Raw genomic sequence first — 8,294 nt, 5'->3', positions numbered from 1 at the left:
GAAAGTGGTCTAGTTTCAACCTTCTGCATGTTGCTGTCCAGTTCTCCCAGCACCATTTGTTAAAGAGACTGTCTTTTTTCCATTGGATGTTCTTTCCTGCTTTGTCAAAGATGAGTTGGCCATACGTTTGTGGGTCTAGTTCTGGGGTTTCTATTCTATTCCATTGGTCTATGTGTCTGTTTTTGTGCCAATACCATGCTGTCTTGATGATGACAGCTTTGTAGTAGAGGCTAAAGTCTGGGATTGTGATGCCTCCTGCTTTGGTCTTCTTCTTCAAAATTACTTTGGCTATTCGGGGCCTTTTGTGGTTCCATATGAATTTTAGGATTGCTTGTTCTAGTTTCGAGAAGAATGCTGGTGCAATTTTGATTGGGATTGCATTGAATGTGTAGATAGCTTTGGGTAGTATTGACATTTTGACAATATTTATTCTTCCAATCCATGAGCACAGAATGTTTTTCCATTTCTTTATATCTTCTTCAATTTCCTTCATAAGCTTTCTATAGTTTTCAGCATACAGATCTTTTACATCTTTGGTTAGATTTATTCCTAGGTATTTTATGCTTCTTGGTGCAATTGTGAATGGGATCAGTTTCCTTATTTGTCTTTCTGTTGCTTCATTGTTAGTGTATAAGAATGCAACTGATTTCTGTTCATTGATTTTGTATCCTGCAACATGGCTGAATTCATGTATCAGTTCTAGAAGACTTCTGGTGGAGTCTATCGGATTTTCCATGTATAGTATCATGTCATCTGCAAAAAGTGAAAGCTTGACTTAATCTTTGCCCATTTTGATACCTTTGTTTTCCTTTGTTGTCTGATTGCTGATGTTAGCACTTCCAACATTATGTTAAACGACAGCGGTGAGAGTGGACATCCCTGTCGTGTTCCTGATCTCAGGGAAAAAGCTCTCAGTTTTTCCCCATTGAAGATGATGTTAGCTGTGGGCTTTTCATAAATGGCTTTCATCATCTTTAAGTATGTTCCTTCTAGCCCGACTTTCTCGAAGGTTTTTATTAAGAAACGTTGTTGAATTTTGTCAAAGGCCTTTTCTGCATCGATTCACAGAATCATATGGTTCTTATCTTTTCTTTTATTAATGTCATGTATCACGTTGATTGATTTGTGAATGTTGAACCAGCCCTGCATCCCAGGAATGAATACTACTTGATCATGGTGAATAATTCTTTTTATATGCCGTTGAATTCGATTTGCTAGTATCTTATTGAGAATATGTGCATCTATATTCATCAGGGATATTGGCCTGTAGTTCTCTTTTTTTACTGGGTCTCTGTCTGGTTTAGGAATCAAAGTAATACTGGCTTCATAGAATGCGTCTGGAAGTTTTCCTTCCCTTTCTATTTTTTGGAATAGCTTGAGAAGGATAGGTATTATCTCTGCTTTAAATGTCTGATAGAACTCCGCTGGGAAGCCATCTGGTCCTGGACTCTTATTTGTTGGGAGATTTTTGATGACTGATTCAATTTCTTCGCTGGTTATGGGTGTGTTCAACTTTCTATTTTCTCCTGATTGAGTTTTGGAAGCGTGTGGGTGTTTAGGAATTTGTCCATTTCTTCCAGATTGTCCAGATTGTTGGCATATAATTTTTCATAGTATTCCCTGATAATTGTTTGTATCTCTGAGGGATTCGTTGTAATAATTCCATTTTCATTCATGATTTTATCTATTTGGGTCCTCTCCCTTTTCTTTTTGAGAAGCACGTATAGAGGTTTATGAATTTTGTTTCTTTTTTCAAAAAACCAACCCTTGGTTTCGTTGATCTGCTCTACAGTTTTTTGATTTTATTCTATATTGTTTATTTCTGCTCTGATATTTATTTTTTCTCTTCTTCTGCTGGATTTAGGCTGTCTTTGCTGTTCCGCTTCTATTTCCTTTAGGTGTGCTGTTAGATTTTGTATTTGGGATTTTTCTTGTTTCTTGATATAGGCCTGGGTTGCAATGCATTTTCCTCTCAGGGCTGCCTTCGCTGCATCCCAAAGCGTTTGGATTGTTGTATTTTCACTTTCATTTGTTTCCATATATTTTTAAATTTCTTCTCTAATTGCCTGGTTGACCCACTCATTCTTTAGTAGGTTGTTCTTTAACCTCCATGCTTTTGGAGAATTTCCAGACTTTTTCCTGTGGTTGATTTCAAGCCATAGCATTGTGGTCTGAAAGTATGCATGGTCTGATCTCAATTCTTGTATACTTATGAAGGGCTGTTTTGTGACCTAGTAGGTGATCTATCTTGGAGAATGTTCAATGTACACTCGAGAATAACGTATATTCCCTTGCTTTGGGATGCAGAGTTCTAAGTATATCTGTCAAGGCCACTTGATCCAGTGTATCATTCAGGGCCCTTGTTTCTGTATTGACCATGTGTCTAGATGATCTTTCCATTGTTGTAAGTGGGGTATTAATGTCCCCTGCAATTACCATATTCTTATCAATATGGTTGCTTATGTTTGTGATTTTTTTCATATATTTGGGGACTTCCGTATTTGGTGCATAGACATTTATAACTGTTAGCTCTTCCTGATCGATAGACCTTGTAATTATTATGTAATGCCCTCCTTCATCTCTTGTTATAGCCTTTAATTTTTTTTATAGCCTTTAATTTAAAGTCTAGTTTGTCTGCTATAAGTATGGCTACTCCATCTTTCTTGTGACTTCCAGTAGCATGATAGATAGTTCTCCATCCCCTCACTTTCAATCTGAAGGTGTCCTCAGGTCTAAAATGAGTCTCTTGTAGACAGCAAATAGATGGGTCTTGTTTTTTTTATCTATTGTGAAATCCTATGTCTTTTGGTTGGAGCATTTAATCCATTTACATTCAGTGTTATTATGGAAAGATATGGGTTTAAAGTCATTGTGTTGTCTGTAGGTTTCATGCTTGTAGTGATGTCTCTGGTACTTTTTGGTCCTTGCAACATTTCACTCCGAATGCCCTTTAGGATCTCTTGTAGGGCTGGTTTAGTGCTGATGAATTCCTTCAGTTTTTGTTTGCTTGGGAAGACCTTTATGTCTCCTTCTATTCTGAATGACAGACTTGTTGGATACAGAATTCTCAGCTGCATATTTTTTTGTTCATCACATTGAAGGTTTCCTGCCATTACATTCTGGCCTGCCAAGTTTCAGTAGATAGGTCTTCCACTATTCTTATGTTTCTCCCTTTATATGTTAGAGCGTGTTTATCCCTAGCTGTTTTCAGAATTTTCTTTTTATCCTTGTATTTTGCCAGTTTCACTATGGTATATCGTGCAGAAGATCCATTCAAGTTACATCTGAAGGGAGTTCTCTGTGCCTATTGGATTTCAATACTGTTTCCTTCCCCATATCAGGGAAGTTCTCAGTTATGATTTGTTCAATTACACCTTCAGCCCCTTTCTCTCTCTCTTCCTCTTCTGGAATTCCTATTATATGGATATTGTTCCATTTGATTGCATCACTTGGTTCCCTAATTCTCCCCTCATACTCCTGGATATTTTTATCTCTCTTTTTCTCACCTTCGTCTTTTTCCATAGTTTTATCTTCTAATTCTCTCCTCTGCTTCTTTAATCTGAGCTGTGGTTGCTTCCATTTTATTTTGAACTTCATTTATAACATTTTTTATCTCCTCATGATTATTCCTTAGTCCCTTGATCTCTGTAGCAATAGATTCTCTGCTGTCCTCTATACTTTTTTTCAAGCCCAGCGACTAATTTTTTTTTTTTTACTGTTATACTAAATCCTTGTTCTGTTATATTGCTTAAATCTTTTTGATAACTTCGTTAGCTGTCTCTACTTCCTGGAGTTTCTTTTGAGGAGAATTCTTCTGTTTCGTCATTTTTTATATTCTCTGGTGTGGCGGGGAACTGCAGGGCTCTTCCCCTGTGCTGTCTGGATTAACTTGTGTTGGTGGGCAGGGCCGCAGTCAGGCCTGATGTCTGTCCCCAGCCATCCACTGGGGCAACAGTCAGACTGGTGTGTACCTTATCTTCCCATCTCCCAGGGGCAGGACTCACTGTAGAGTGGTGTGGCCCCTGTATGGGCTACTTGCACACTGCCAGGCTTGTGGGGCTACTTTGGCGTATTAGCCGGGGTGGATCTGAGAGGTGCACAGGGACAGGAGGACAGCTCGCTTTGCCATCGGTTGTCCCCTGTGGGAGTGGCCCTGCAACACTGGGAAGGAGGCACACCCGTTGGAGGGATGGATCCACAGAAGCACAGCATTTTGTTTTTGCACGGTGCAAGCAAGTTACATGAAGGGAACTGGTTCCCTTTGGAATTTCCCCTGGCGATGGGAGAGGGAGATGGCGCTGTCCAGTGCCTTTGTTCCCCACCGAGCTGAGCTCTGTCTTCCAGGGCTCAACGCCTCTCCCTCCTGGTGTCCTCTCACCCTCCCACTCTCCGAACAGAGCTGTTGACTTATAACATTCCAGATATTAAGTCCCGCTCGCTGTCAGAACTCATGCAGTCCAGCCCTTCTGCTTTTGCAAGCCAGACTCAGGGATTCCACCTTGCCGGGTGGGCTGCCCCTCCAAGGCCCTGGCTCCCTCCCGCCAGTCCATGTAGCAAGTACCACCTCTCTGCCCTTCCTACCCTCTTCCGTGGGCCTCTTGTCTACACTTGGCTCTGGAGAGTCCATTCTGCTAGTCTTTTCGTGGTTTTCTGGGTTATTTACGCAGATATGGATCGAATCTATGAGGTGATCAGCAGGACGAGGTGAACCCAGCATCCTCCTATGCCGCCATCTTCCCACAACCTCAATTAAGATTAAGCTTGCAAGAATTTTTATCGGGATTGTTTTGAATATATATATATATATATATATATATATATATATATTTGGTGAGAATAACTATATTAATAGATTTTCAATATGTGAACATGGTATGACTTCCATTGACATAAATCTTATTAAATTCTCCCAGCAACGTTTTGTAGTTGTCATTATGGGGGTCTTAGGGACATATTTTGTCACATTTACTCCTAGGTATTTTATTGGTTTTGTTGCTGCTATATATGGAATTTTTAAATTTAATTTCTCGATTGTTGCTGCTACTACATAAGAATACAATTTATTTTTTCTATATTAATCTCATATCCTATGGCATTGCTAAATTCATTTATTAATTCTAGTCACTAATTCTAGATTCCCTGCAGCTTTTTACATAAGCATTTATACCATCTACAACTAGGGACAGTGTTTTTATAAGGAAAAACACAAATAGATGTCTTGTCACAGCAGTCAAGGAAAAGGACAAGGCCCCTGAAAGAAGTTGAAAACTCTGTGTCTTTCACATAGGGTATCTTCTCTCTTTTTTCATTCTTGGAAGTTTCCCACAATCATCACAGTCAAATACAGCTTCATGTAAATGACGTATTCAGGTCCTTTCTGATAAGGGGATTTGAGAAGGATGCCAGGGTCCAAGAATTGATTTGGAAAGTAACAAGACATATGTAAAGAGCAATGTAAATGTAACTGGTTTCTGACCATTAGGCCAAACATTTCCAAGTGAATGACAGACTCTGGTCCAGTAGTAAATCAGTCAGGAGGACCAATTTCAGAAGAAAGGTTAGATAAGAACAGGACCACTGGAGATGTGTCCTTTAGGCACTTTGCATCCACTAGCAAGGCTATTATCAAAAAGCAAACAATAACAAGTATTCATGAAGATGTGGAGAATTATAATCTTTATACATTGCTGATAGGAATGTAGAACCATGCACTTGCCATTGAAAACAGTTTGGCAATTCCTCCAAAAGTTATACATAGAGCTACCATGTGACCTAATGATTTCCTTGTAGGTATATACTCAAAATAATTGAAAGCATATGTTCACAATATTTGTACACAAATGTTCATAATAGCAAAAGTGCCAACAACCCAAATATCCATCAACTGACAAATCAATAAACAAAATGTGGTATATTCTTGTAACAAAATATTCAATACACATAAAAAGGAATGAAGTCCTGATAAATGCTACAACGTGGGTAAATTTGAAGACACTATCTAAATGAAAACCAAACCTAAAGGGTACGTATTATATGATTCCATTTATATGAAGTGCCCAGAATAGACAAATCTGTTGATACAAAAAGTAGAATAGTGGTGGTAGCGGGTGGGGGATGGGGGGTGGGCTTGACTACTAAAGGGTATATATAAAGTTTCCTTTTGGGGTATTAAAAAGGAGAACATCAATAACCAGATGGAACAATTTATTATTAATAAATAAAACAGTTTGATTATCTCCCAATAAAACAAAAATATATAAACAGTAACATGGACATATTTAGGTAAAAGAAGTCTTTTTTTTTTTTTAGTGTTTATTTATTTTCGAAGGAGAGAGAGACAGCGTGAGCAGGGAAGTGGTAGAGAGAGAAGACACAGAATCCAAAGCAGACTCCAGGCTCTGAACTGCCAGCACAGAGCCTGACACAGGGCTCGAACTCACAAGCTGTGAGATCATGACCTGATCTGAAGTCAGACACTTAACCGACTGAGCCACCCAGGTGCCCCAAAGTCTTTTTTTAATATAATTTATTATCAAGTTAGCTAACATACAGTGTATACAGTGTTCTCTTGGCTTCAGGAGTAGATTCCTATATTCATTGCTTACATTACAGCACCCAGTGCTCATCCCAAAAAGTGCCCCCCTCAATACCCATCACCCATTTCCTCTCCCTGCACCCCCCCCATCAACCCTCAACTTGTTCTCTGTATTTAAGTGTCTCTTACGATTTGCCTCCGTCTGCTTGAAACTATTTTTTCCTCTTCCCTCCCCCCATGGTCTTCTGTTAAGTTTGTCAAATTTCACATATGAGAGAAAACATGATATCTGTCATTCTCTGACTGAGTTATTTCACTTTGCATAATAACCTTCAGTTCCATCCACGTTGTTGCACATGGCAAGAGTTCATCGGGAATACAAACTGGTGCAGTTGCTCTCAAAAACAGTATGGAAGTTTCTCAAAAAATCAAGAAGTCTTTTACTATATGACAAAGTTGACATGTCAATCTGAAAAGAAATCTGTGTCACTCAATATATTTTTCTCATTTCTTTGTGTTATGCTAACTTGGGAACTAGAAAATTAATGTAACTCCCAGAACTAGGCCTCTCAGCCCAAGGGGAAAGCATTTTATTTCCGACATCCCTCCCTATTAAGAAGTTAATTTCCACCTATGCATGATAAAGCATGGGTACCATATGACAAAAGTTCGTAACAACCAGTCTTGTCATCTAAGAATAAGGAATATAAGCTTGAATCCGAGGTCTGCCATTTACTAGGTATGTTTTGGACACAGGAAGTAGATGAGTATGTAATACATGATAATCACACTCCAACATACCCTTTTCCATAACTATTTAGACTATTTACATTATACTAAGCAATTTCTGATACACCCACATTTTGTGTCATCCGTCAGGAGGCCGTAGTTCAGTCAACCAACTGAGCAAACAATAAGAATCTAGCTGCATGAGACAACACATTGAATTTAGAATCTCGAGAGAGGGAAGATGGCGGCGTAGGAGGACGCTGGGCTCACCGCGCGTCCTGCTGATCACTTAGATTCCACCTACACTTGCCTAAATAACCCAGAAAACCACCAGAGGATTAGCAGAACGGAGTCGCCAGAGCCAAGCGCAGACGAGAGGCCCACGGAAGAGGGTAGGAAGGGCGGCGAAGCGGTGCGCGCTCCACGGACTGGCAGGAGGGAGCCGGGGCAGAGGGGCAGCTCGCCGGCCAAGCAGAGCCCCTGAGTCTGGCTTGCAAAAAGCGGAGGGTCCTGACGGACTGTGTTCCGACAGCAAGCGCGACTTAGTGTCTGGGAGGTCATAACAGCTCTGCTCAGAAAGCGGGAAGGCTGGAGGACAAAGGGAAGGAGAGCTGCTGAGCCCCCGGACGACAGAGCTCAGTTTGGTGGAGAACAAAGGCGCTCGCCAGCGCCATCTCCCCTGCCCATCCCCCAGCCAAAATCCCAAAGAGAACCAGTTCCTGCCAGGGAACTTGCTCGCTCCCCGCAAACACCCAACTCTGCGCTTCTGCGGAGACAAACCTCCAGCAGCGGATCTGACTCCCTCCTGCTGCCACAGGGCCCCTCCTGAAGTGGATCACCTAAGGAGAAGCAAGCTAAGCCTGCCCCTCCTGCCTCTTTGCACCTTGCCTACCCACCCCAGCTAATATGGCAGATCCCCAGCATCACAAGCCTGGCAGTGTGCAAGTAGCCCAGACGGGCCACACCACCCCACAGTGAATGCTGCCCCTAGGAGAGGGGAAGAGAAGGCACGCACCAGTCTGACTGTGGA

General features: G+C 41.0%; 1 long non-coding RNA gene across 1 annotated transcript in view; it reads right to left on the bottom strand.

The window, feature by feature from the left end:
• Window positions 1–6,895: 6,895 nt before the first annotated feature.
• LOC121024758 (uncharacterized) overlaps window positions 6,896–8,294 on the bottom strand; it is a 16,425-nt gene continuing 15,026 nt past the window's right edge. Inside the window, exon 3 of the long non-coding RNA XR_005787808.1 lies at window positions 6,896–7,004. This is a non-coding gene — a long non-coding RNA (uncharacterized LOC121024758). The remainder of the gene's footprint in view (window positions 7,005–8,294) is intronic.

Source organism: Herpailurus yagouaroundi, unplaced genomic scaffold, assembly GCF_014898765.1.
Source record: "Herpailurus yagouaroundi ecotype Mexico unplaced genomic scaffold, PumYag 67080, whole genome shotgun sequence".
NCBI classification, from domain to species: Eukaryota; Metazoa; Chordata; class Mammalia; order Carnivora; family Felidae; genus Herpailurus; species Herpailurus yagouaroundi.
The sequence above is the reverse complement of the archived record's forward strand: the minus strand, read 5'-3'. Positions and strand labels throughout refer to the sequence as shown.